Source organism: Mobula birostris, chromosome 8 (assembly GCF_030028105.1).
Source record: "Mobula birostris isolate sMobBir1 chromosome 8, sMobBir1.hap1, whole genome shotgun sequence".
Classification (NCBI taxonomy): domain Eukaryota; kingdom Metazoa; phylum Chordata; class Chondrichthyes; order Myliobatiformes; family Myliobatidae; genus Mobula; species Mobula birostris.
Genome location: NC_092377.1, coordinates 150,709,910 through 150,722,772, shown reverse-complemented (window position 1 = coordinate 150,722,772; position 12,863 = coordinate 150,709,910).

Sequence of the window (12,863 nt, the reverse complement as noted above, 5' to 3'; positions counted from 1 at the left end):
TTAAATTTATTCTTTTAATTCAGCCTATTTCTGGTGTTTTTCTCTTATTGATTTCTGCATGTTATGTGTATTTGGAATGGCTATATCTATTAAGTAAGTGGTCCTTGCTTGTTTATCCTGTATTATTATATCCAGACTGATATTATGGATTGTCCTATCTGTAATAATGGATCAATCATAATATAATTTGTCGGACACTAACTCTAAAATTCAATCAGGCTTGTATTTATAGTAAGGAGTGGTTTATTTTATAAATTTGTATTTTAAAGCAAGATTTTGGTGAATGATATTTTCTCTTGATTGTGCCTCTAAGTAATCAGATTGAGCTGAACTGTTGCAGGATCCTGTAATATGTTGGATTGATTCTGATTGATCTTCGCATTTTCTGCATTTATCGTCTTGAATTTGTTCGTCTTTTAATATGTATTCTCGACCATTTTTTGTGTTAACCACCTAGTTCTGTATGGTCACAAGGAAACCTTCTGCTTCCGGGAAAAGGTCTCCAACTCTGAGCCAGGCGTTCGACACTTTCTGTTGACATCTAGTCCACTCAGATCATGAAGACGTCTTTCATTGAGGGCCATGCTCTTCCATTAGTTAACTTTTTCTCCTATAGTGGTAATGTCTTCATTTTTCTGGGCTGTGCTTTAATTTAAGTTTCATGGTGTGTACTCATCAGAATTGCATGTTTGCTTAGAGTGTTAAATCCTGTTTTAATTGATGAAAATACATCCTTAGAAGTTTTATCTGACTGCTGTGTACATTTTTTATGTCTGTTATTCCTCTTCCTTCTTCTGTCCTAGGCAGTGTAAATCTCAGTGAGTTCAAGTGTTTTCTGTAATTTGTCATTTCATTTCTTATCTTTCTTTGTAGATTCTTCAGATCGGTTTCAGGCCAAGGAATTATACTAAAAGAATTCACTAATATGGGTATAGTGAAAGTGTTTATTGCCTTTTCTATATTTTTACTACTGAGGTCTGTTTGACAGATTTACTTAAGCCTTGATGTAACTTCTCCTGAAAGTTTTCCCTTTATTGCACTATGATCTACTTTCTTTGCTTGTTGAAGTCCCAGATACTTATAGACTTCATTTTCATTCATTGGTTGTATTGTATCCTACTGCTTTGTTTTGTATTCTATTCAGTCTATCTCACCTTTCTTTACGTTTAATGTTCTGCACTTATCTCGTCCAAAGTTCATGTCTATATCTTTCAAAAATAGTTCTAACTACTTACATTAATTGTGTTAGCTTTACTGATGAAGGAGTGTATGATTTCAAATCATCCATGCATAGCAAGTGTGTCAAGGTATAATTAGTACAGATTTGATAGCCTATTTTCATCCGATTCAGTAAATTAGAGTGTGGGTTTAAAGCTGGACAAAACCATAGTGGGCTTCAAGAGTTGCCCTGGAAACTGCCTCGGTTTATTTTGATATCAGTGGTTGTTCTATTTTGGTTGTTAATAGATAGGGTGATTATAGTACACCAACACTTGAACAGAGTTGAAGAAATTTCACAAGTATTGGGTGTAGTTTATATATACTGAGGTGACATATATATATATTTTGATAATAAATTTACTTTGAACTTATTGAATATCTCCCAGCAGACTTCTGCGTAGCTTTACTGACTCAGTAGTTTTGACTGCACTGTCTTGCAGTGATAGCTGCATTGAGAAGACATTGCACACTGTTCCTAATTTACGTTGCAATGTCACCGATTGCCCTTGTACCAACATCTTGAGTGTAAATACATCCAGTTAGTCTTCCTTCTTTCAGAGACACTTCATTTATCATTGGGTAGGCTGTGTTCAACTGATGAGCTGGATCTGACCCTATACGGCTCATATTGTTCTTTTATGGAATTTAAATGTCCATTTGGAGAACTAATTTTCAACGCCAGATCATGCATACTCATTTCCAATACTCAGGGATTTTGTTCTTAGCCACATAGTATATATCACTATCCACAATTCTTGCAATATCTAAATGATCTGGCAGTACTTTGCTGTTCTGAACTTTCAAAGTTCAACGTAAACTTTCAAAGTACAGATGCACTCAGTGGCCAGTTTATTAGGTACCTAATAAAGTAGTCTCTGAGTAAATAACCATGGTCTTCTGCTGCTGTAGCCCATCCACTTCAAGGTTCAACATGTCGTGCGTTCAGAGATACTCTTCTGCGCACATGGTTGCTTGAGTTACTGTCGTCTTCTCGTCAGCTTAAACCAGTCTGGCTCTATCAGCTCTCACTAATAAGGTGTTTTCACCCAGAGAACTGCCCCTCACTGGGTGCTTTTTTTTTAGTTTTTCACACCATTCTCTGTAAACGCTAGAGAATATTGTGCATGAAAATCGCAGAAGATCTGCAGTTGCTGAGATAGGCAGGCCAACCTTTCTGGCACCAACTATTATTCCACGGTCAAAGTCACTCAGATCACATGCTTGGGCTGAACAACAATGGAACATCTGGACCATGTCTACATGCTTTTATGCAATGAGTTGCTGCAACAAGATTGGCTGATTAGATATTTGCATTAACAAGAAGGTGTGCAGCTGTACCTAATGAGGTGGCCACTGAGTGCACCTTAGTTTTCCCACGGGTGTTTACAGCAAAAAAAATTCAATAGAATTAAAGAAAATCTGTACATAAACAAAGACAAACAACCGATGTGCAAAGAAAAGGCAATCTGTATAAATAAAAATAATACTGAAAACATGAGTGGTAAGGAGTCCTTGAAAGTGAGTCTGTAAGAGACAGAATCAGTTCAGAGTACCAGTGAATGAAATTAAGTATGCTGGTTCAAGAGCCTGATGTTCAAAGGTTCAAAGGTTCATTTATTATCAAAGTATGTATGCAGTATGCAACTCTGAGATTTGTCTTCTCCAGAGAGTCACAAGATAAAGAAAAACATGAAAGTCGTTCAAAGAAAAATATCATACAATAGCAAGAACATCAAACCCCAATCCCTCCCTCCTGCACAAAAAAACTAGCAAATCACCGAAACAAGAAAGAATGGCAATTTGATCATCAAACCCAACCAAGTCAGCACCTTCCAGATCAATGACCACTACCATCTAGATGGACGAGAACGGCAAGTACCTGGGAACACCATCACTTGGAAATTCCCCTCCAAGTCACTCACCATCCTGACTTGGAAACATATTGCCATTCCTTCATTGTCGCTGGGTCAGACTCATGGAATTCCCTTCCTGACAGCACTGTGGGTGTACCTGCACCTCAGGGACTCCAGCGGTTCAAGAAGGCAGCTCATCACCACCTTCTCAAGGGCAACTAGGGATGGGCATTAAATGCTGGCTTAGCTGGCAGCGCCACATCCCGGAAATGAATTTTAAAAAGTGAAAAAAATCGGACAAATGGAAACAAGAGCATCATACACCCCCCCCCATGCAGAAAAGCAAATCATGCAAACTGCAAGAAAATCAAACCCCAAACCAGAAAGAGTGGTCGAAAACACAGAACAGAAATGGCATAAAACTGAAAGAGTCTAGTCCAATCCATAGAACTTCAACTTCAGTATCATCCTCCAACAGCATTAAGGGAGGGAGGGAGGGAGAGAGAGAGAGAGAGAACGAACTCAAACGCAGAGACAGAGCCGTGAGCAATAAGCCACCACGTTCAGACATTTTGTCTGGCAGCAGTGAGTGATAGACCATCGCACACAGACATCTTGTCTAGCAGCTGCGAGAGATCGGTCACAGTAGCGATAGCGTCAGACTGAAAGCTTCTCTACCTGCTGCCCGACAAAGAGAGGACGGCCTGGATGGTGGGAGTCTTTGATTATGGACGCTGCTTTCTTCTGGCAGCGATCCATGTACAATGCTTGATGTAAGCAGATACTCTCCACTGTGCATCTGTAGAATTTCCTCAGAGTTTTTGATGACATGCAAATGTAGACAAACATCGAAGAAAGTAGAGGTGCTGTCATGCCTTCTTTGTGATGACACTAACGTGCCTGTCCCAGGACAGGTCCTTTGATATTTTAATGCCAAAGAACAAACCCTCTCCACCTCCATTTCCCTAATGGGGACTGGCTCATGGACTTCCAGCTTTTTCTTCGGCTATGGTGATGAAGTGCTTTGAGAGGTTGGTCGTGACTAGAAACATTCTCCTGCCCAACCCTGGACCCATTGCAATTTGCCTATCACCGCAATAGTTCTACAGAGGATGCAATCTCAGTAGCTTTCCATTCAGCCTTAAATCACTTGGACAATAGTAATACGCACATCTAGCTGCTGTTTATTCATTACAGCTCAGTGTTCAACACAATCATACCCTCAGTTCTAATCAACAAGTTCCAAATCCTGGGTCTTGGTACCTCCCTCTGCAACTGGATCCTTGAGTTCCTCACCTGGAGACCACATGCCACGTGGATCAGAAATAACACCTCATCCTCACTGACAATCCATGTCGGAACACCTCAAGGGCGTGTGCTTAGCCAACTGCTCTAATCTCTCTACACCCACAACTGTGTGGCTAGGCACAGCTCAAATGCCATCTATAAATTTGCCAAGATGCAATTGACGTTGGCAGAAATTCAGACGGTGATGAAGAGGTTTACAGGAGCAAGGCAGTTCAGCTGGTTGAGTTGTATCGCAACAACAACCCAGCACTCAACGTCAGTAAGACCAAGGAACTGATTGTAGACTTCAGGAAGGGGAAGTGGAGGGAACACACATCAGTCCTCCTTGAGTTATGAGAATTGGAAGAGCTCATCTGTTTCAAACTTCTGGGTGTCAACATCTCTGAAGGTCTATCCTGGGCCCAACATATTGATGTAATTGCAAAGAAGGCACAACAGCATCTATATTTCATTAGGAGCCTGAGGAGAGTTGTTGCATCAGCAAAGACTCTTGCAAGTTTCTACAAATGTACTGCGGAGAGCATTCTAACTGGTTGCATCACCGCCTGGCATGGAGGGGCCACTGCGCAGGACTGGAAGAAGCTGCAGAGAGGTGTAAACTCAGCCTATCCGTCATGGGCACTAGCCTCCCCAGCATTAAGGGCATCTTCAAAAGGAGATGCCTCAAAAAAAAGTGGCTTCCAATATTGAGGATCCTCATCACACAGGGCAAGCCGTCATCTCTTTGCCACCATCAAGGAGAAGGGACAGGAGCCTGAAGGCATACACTCAGTGTTTTAGGAGCAGCTTCTTCCTTTCCGCCATCAGATTTCTGAATGGACAGTGAACCCATAAACACTATCTCACTACTTTTCCCCCTCTCTTTTTGCACTATTTATTTAATTTAATTTTTGTATGTACATATTTATTGTAATTTGTAACTTTTTAATATTATGTATTGCAATGTACTGCTACCACAAAGCAACAAGTTTAATGACATGCCAGTGATATTAAACTTGATTCTGATTCTGCAGTCAATACAGTAATCAGCTCTTTGGGTTTACAGAAGTTAAATGAGTGATGTTGTTGTGACACCACTCAACTAGACTCTCAGTCTCCCTTCTTTTTGATGATTTGTCACCACCTTTGACTTGGCCAACAACGGTTGTATTGTCAGCAAACTTGAATTAAGCAATAAAGGCATCCGTTAGTCTTGCGAGACCATGGATCTGCACCTGGAAAGTCTTCACTCTCCAGGGCGCAGGCCTGGGCAAGGCTGTATGGAAGACCAACAGTTGCTCATGCTGCAAGTCTCCCCTCTCCACGACACCAATGTTGTCCAAGGGAAGGGCACTAGGGCCAATACAGCTTGGCACCAGTGTCGTCGCAGAGCACTGTGTGGTTAAGTGCCTTACTCAAGGACACAACACGTTGCCTCGGCTGGGGCTCGAACTCACGACCTACTGGTCGCTAGTCGAGTGCCTTAACCACTTGGCCATGTGCCCACTGAATTAAGCAATGGAGCTGTACTAAACCACAAAATCATCGGTATAAAGTGAGTAGAGCAGGGGGATAAGCACACAACCCTGTGGTGTATCTGTGCTGATGGTGAGTCTGGAGATGTTGTTGCTAATCCACACTAACTGGGTTGTGCCAATGAGGAAATCAAGGATTCAGTTGCATAGGGAGGTAGCAACATCCATGTCATTAAGCTGATTGATGAATTTTGAGAGGATGCTAATGATGAATGCTGAGCTCTAGTCATCGAAGAGCATCCTGACATATGCATCTTCATTGTTGAGATGTTCCAGAGCTGAGTGAAGAGCTGATCGATTAACTTCTGCTTCATACCTCATCGCATGTCGGTGAACTTCCCAATATTGTTGGCTTTGGATAACTACATAGCTTTGCAAGTCTTAATGCACTTTTCTAAGTTTCACATAGTCCTTCAAGTTGGAGGCACATGATCAAACAGACCAAAGTCAGCATGGTTTTCTAAAGGGGAAATCTTGCCTGACAAAATCTATTAGAATCCTTTGAGGAAATAACAAGCAGGATAGACAAAGAAGAGTCAGTGGATGTTGTTTATTTGGAGTTTCAGAAGGCCTTTGACAAAATACCACACTCGAGACTGCTTAACAAAATGAACCCATGGTATTACAGGAGAGATACCAGCATGGGTAGAAGATTGGCTGACAAGAGGGAGACAAAAGGTAAAAATAAAGAGGGGCCTTTTCTGCGTGGTCGGTGACTTGTGGTGCGTTGCAGGGGTCGATGCTGGGACCGCTTCTTTTCATGTTGTACGACAATGATTTGGATGAAGGAATTGTTGCCTATGTGGCCGAGTTTGGAGATGATACGAAGGTAGGAGGAGGGAAAAGACAGGGTTGCGGAAGCAGGTTGTCTGCAAAAGGACTTTGATAGATTGGGGGAATGGGCAAAGAAGTGGCAGGTAGAATATAATGTAGGGAAGTGCATGGTCATGCACTCTGGCACAAGGAATAAAGGCAAGGACTACTTTGTAAATCGGGAGAAAATTCAAAAATCAGAGGTGCAGAGGGACTTGGGAGCCCTTTGATAGGATTCTCTAGGGGTTAACTTGCAGGTTGAGCCAGCAGCAAAGAAACTAAATCCAATGTTAATACTTATTTTGAGAGGACTAGAATACAAAAGCAAGGATGTAATGCTTAGATTTTATAAGGCATTGATCAGACCACAGTTGGAATACTGCAAGCAGTGTTTGGCCCCTCAACTAAGAAAAACAAACACACACACAAAATGCTGGAGGAACTCAGCAGGCCGGGTAGCATCTACAGAAAAGAGTAAACATTCTATTTTTCAGCCTGAGACCCTTCATCAGGACTGCAGAAAAGGGGTGAGAGGTCAGAGTAAGAAGGTGGGGGGGGGGAGGGTAGGAAGAAATTCAAGGTAGTAGGTGATAGGTGAAACCAAGAGAGGGAGAGGGGTGAGGTAAAGAGCTGGGAAGTCAATTGATGAAAGAGATAAAGGGCTGGAGAAGGCGAAATCTGATAGGAGAGGACCTAAGGCCATGGAAGGGTGAGGAGCACCAGAGGGAGGTGATGGACTAGTAACGAGATAAGGTGAGAGTCAGAAATAGGAATGGGGAGTGGTAAAAGAGGATGGGTGGATCTTAGGAAGGAGATAGAAATGGGAGGTGTGGGGAAAGGGAACTATGAAGTTGATAGCAGTGGATGGGAGATCCCCAGATTTAATAAGTTCAGTGATGGTGTGTGTGACAATGGCCTACTGCATCTTAGTGGGGTCTTGTTCAAGGGGTAAGTGAGAGGAGGTGTCCTGGCCTCAGCAAGGACACCAGACTACTACAGCACCTCCCTTATCTGTGGGTTTGATGGTGGGTTTAGGATTAGTGCAGAGAGAGTGGAGAGCAGTGTGTTCAGAAGTAGAGAGGTTAGAATTGGAGAGAGAGTGGTGAAGTGGAGACAGTTGATCTCTTGTCGGCAGTTGGCAATGAAAAGATCCAGAGCAGGCAGAAGACCAGGGTGGGACGTCCAGGAAGAGGAGAGGGATTGAAGACGGGAGAAGGGATAATCGCTGTAGGCTGGAGAGTCCTTGCCTAAGTAGGCACAGAGACAGAGGTGGCAAAAGAACAGCTCAGCGTCATGCTGTGGAACTCACTGAGGTGTGGGCACAAGGGGACAAAGGTGAGGCCCTTACTGAGAACAGAACATTTTGCCTCAGAGAGGGAAGGTCAGATGGAATTGTGAAGACCCTGCATGGATGAGAGCTGGGATCAGAGGTGGGAAAAGTGTTGGTAGGTATCTGAGGAGAGGGAAGGTCGGATAAGGTGAGAGCAAGATGGATTCTCCAAGGACCCTAAGCTGGCAGTGGGACCTGAGAGACACAGGACTGCAGAGTGGTGGGGGGGGAAGGGGAGACTGGGTTCCAGTGGCAGTGTGTAACGTCTCAGGCTGGAGGTGCTGTCAGTCCTGGCTGGAGTCAGATTTGGAAGTTGCGCAAGAGGCTCCTAAAAGATGTCCAGGGTGATTGGAACCTGCATTGATGGCAGTGGAGTATGGGTTCTGAATCTGTTCGGGATTGTTAGAACTGTTGAGGTCATCAGCAGTGATCGCAATCTGGGGATGTCCGGGGCTGTAGGTGTTGGAGAAGCAGGTTCTGTAGTCTGTAGACAGGTGATCTTCCAATCCTTCCTGGATGTGAGAAAGGCAAAGAACTGGCAATTGAAAGTGTGGATCCGATGGAGGATAAAGTATCGCACAGGTCCATTGCAGGCAGCAGAGAGAGAATCGCGGAGTTGCGAAAGCGACTGGGTTAGGGAAACCAGGTACCTCCTCATGGCGGTAAGTGTGGCGCGTAGAACACGGCAGGAGAAGCGATCAGTCAAATGTGGGTAACTGAGGTCCTCAGAGGGTCTGAATTGTGAAGTTTGAAAACGGATCTCAGAATCCAAATCAGGTTTATTATCACCGGCATATGTCGTGAAATTTGTTAACTTAGCAGCAGCAGTTCAATGCAATACATAACATAGTATAAATAAGTCAATCAATCACAGTATATGTATATTGAATAGATTAAAAATCGTGAAAACAGAAATAATACATATTTTTAAAAAGTGAGGTAGTGTTCATGGGTTCAATATCCATGTAGCGATTGGCTGGCAGAGGGGAAGAAGCTATTCCTGCATTGCAAAGTGGATGTGGAGCCACAATGCACAAGATGGCAGAGAAGACTCGTTCCCTGGGAGGATACATGGCAGTGGTAACGGGTCCGGGTAAGCACATGGTTGAAGACTCAGTGGGCAGAAGTGATCACAGAGGGGGACAACGAGAGAGGGTTTCACTGAACTCACATTGAAGGGAAGATTTAAATTTCTTCACGCTGGGCAACCCTCGAAGAGACTTCGCAGTGTAGTAGGCTACCTACGTGGAATCAGGGTGAGAATCAGGCTTAATATCATTGGCGTATGTCATGAAATTTATTAACTTAGCGGCAGCAGTACAAAGCAATACATGATAACAGAGGAAAAAAACATATGTGTATTAACTAGTTAAATTAAAAATAGTGCAAAAACAGAAACAATAAGAGTGAGGTCATGTTCATGGGTTCAATGTCCATTTAAGATTTGGATGGGAGAAGGAAAGAATTTGTTCCTGAATTGCTGAGTGTGTGCCTTCAGGCTTCTGTACCTCCTTCCTGACAGTAACAATGAGAAGAGGGCATGTCCTGGGTGATAGGGGTCCCAAATGATGGACGCCAACTTTCTGAGACACTGCTCCTTGCAGAAGTCTTGGATACTATAGAGGCTAGTACCCATACCCAAGATGGAGCTGACTAATTTTATAACTTTCTGTAGCTTCTTTTGGTCCTGTGCAGTAGCGTCTCCCCCCCACCCCGCCATACCAGAAAGTGATGCAGCCTGTCAGAATGCTCTCCACAGTACACCTGTAGAAGTTTTAGAGGATCTTTGGTGACAAACCAAATCTCAAATTCCTAATGAAATATAGCTGCAGTCTTGCCTACTTTAAAACTGCATCGATATGACCAGGTTAGATCTTCAGAGATCTTGACACCCAATAACTTGAAATTGCTCACCTTCTCCACTTCTGATCCCTCACATTACACTTTCTGAAGTCCACAATGAGCTCTTTGATCTTATTGACACTGAGTGCAAGGTTGTTGCTGCGACAACACTCAACTGGCTGAATTTGAGAAAGCCATTGTGTTCATTGGCTTTTAATCAATGCACCAAGGGGATAAATACAAGGACTTGAAAACAAGGATGAGAATTTTAATCAGGAGACTGCAGATCAGCAGAATGGTGTGTCAATGGGATCAAGTGAATTAAGACATAGCTGAGTTTCCAATGAAAGCAAAAAGTTAATAAAATGGAGGTTTCTTAACTGGGTGAATGAAGTGTTGGTAAACATGCCCCAAGTACAGGTAAATATCACCCTAAGAATTGCTCAAATTTTGGCCTCTTGACCATTCCCCAGATTGTGGCATGATCAGTGCCCTTGAAGGAATCAACTAATAACTAATATATACCTTAGGATGAATCGCAGTTGACTACTACTTTTGATAGCATTGGCATTTTATTTAATCACATTATGAATCTATTTGTTCATTATTGAACCATTAGATTCTTTCTTATAAAATTAAAATTGGATGCTTTAGTTGACGCGGATAGTAATGGTTTTCACTTCATCGCAATAGATCCAACAACACAACCCAGTGTGCAGATCTGTCTGAGAACCAGCAAGAATATGTCAGCTATTCTTTTTTCAGAAGAGCTATTATTCTGTGCACAATTTCTAAAGCACAATTTCTCTTTTCAACTGTTTGAAAACTCAGACTGGATTTAGACAAGCTTTAACTATTTGTTTCCCTAATACATTATGCTATTAAAAAGGATTAGAGTCATAAAAAAAGTACAGCACAGAAAGAGGTCCTTCGGCCCATCTAGTCCATGCAGAAACCATTTAAACTGCCCGCTCCCATCGACCTGCACCGGGGCCATAGCCCTCCATATGCCTACTATCCTTGTACCTGTCCAAACTTCTCTTAAGTTTTGAGATCGAGCTTGCATGAACCACTTGTGCTGGCAGCTCGTTCCACACTCTCACAACCCTCTGAGTGAAGAAGTTTCCCCTCATGTTCTCATTAAACTTCTCACCTTTCACCCTTAACATGTGACCTCTGGTTGTAGTCCCACCCAACCTCAGTGGAAAAAGATGCCTGCATTTACCCTATACATACTCTTCATAAGTTTGTATACCTCTATCAAATCTCCTCTTGATCTTCTATGTTCCAAGGAATACAGTCCTAACCTATTCAATCTTTCCTTATAACCCAGGTCCTCCATAAATTTCAGATATTAAAAATATCTGTAAATCTGTTACTTGTGAAAGAGACTTCAGAGTTTCTACTGTATCTATAATGAAGTCATGAGGTTTCATCAAAAAAAATTTGGATCTTGGAACAGAGACGATTATGAGATGATTTTATCTAGCTTTGCAAAAAGAGAAGAGGTTCTGAAGTAGAAAATCTATGACTTTTGCTGAGTGAATAACCATAATTTTAAATTAGTGTCCGACCATGTAACCTACTCTAGAAACTGCCTAGAATTTCTCTAGCGCATAGCCCTCTATTTATCTAAGCTCCATGTAGCTATCTAAGAGGCTTAAAACTCAAGGTAATGTTGTAGCTCTAAAAAACTCTGGTCAGACCACAATTGGAGTATTGTGTTCAGTTCTGATCACCTCATTATAGGAAAGATATGAAAAATTTAGAGAGCATGCAGTGGAGATCAGTGGCTCTCCACACGACTTTAGACCACCTGGACAACACAGATACCTATGTCAGGATGCTGTTCATCGACTATAGCTCAGCATTTAATACCATCATTCCCACAATCCTGATTGAGAAGTTGCAGAACTTGGGTCTCTGTACCTACCTCTGCAATTGGGTCCTCAACCTCCTAACCAGAAGACCACCGTCTGTGCGGATTGGTGATAGCATTTCCTCCTCGCTGGTGATCAACACTGGCCCACCTCAGAGGTGTGTGCTTAGTCCACTGCTCTACTCTCTATATACACATGACTGTGCCTGGCTAGGCACAGCTCAAATACCATCTATAAATTTGCTGACAAGACAACCATTGTTGGTAGAATCTCAGGTGGTGACGGGAGGGCATACAGGAGTGAAATATGCCAACTAGTGGAGTGGTATTGCAGCAATAACCTGGCACTCAACGTCAGTAAGACAAAAGAACTGATTGTGGACTTCAGGAAGGGTAAGATGAAGGAACATATACCAATCCTCATAGAGGGATCAGAAGTGGAGAGAGTGAGCAGCTCTAAGTTCCTGCGTGTCAAGATCTCTGAGGATCTAACCTGGTCCCAACACATCAATGTAGTCACAAAGAAGGCAAGACAGCGGCTATACTTTATTAGGAGTTAGAAGGGATTTGGCATGTCAACAAATACACCCAAAAATTTCTATAGTTGTACCGTGGAGAGCATTCTGAGAGGCTGCATCACTGTCTGGTATGGAGATGCTACTGCACAGGACCGAAAAAAGCTGTAGAAGGTTGTAAATCTACTCAGCTCCATCTTGAGCACTAGCCTACAAAGTACCCAGGACTTCTTTAGGGAGCAGTGTCTCAGAAAGTCAGCGTCCATTATTAAGGACCTCCAGCACCCAGGGCATGCCCTTTTCTCAGAGCTGGGTACAGAAACCTGAAGGCACACACTCAGCGATTCAGGAACAGCTTCTTCCCCTCTGCCATCCGATTCCTGAAAGGATATTGAAGCTTTGGACACTAGCTCACTTTTTTTGAATATACAGTATTTCTGTTTTTGCACGTATTTTTAAAAATCTATTCAATATATGTAAATAATTTGTTTATTTATTATTATTATTATGTTTTATTTTATTTATTATTACTTTTTCTCTCTCTGCTAGATTATATATTGCATTGAACTGCTGCTGCTAAGTTAACAA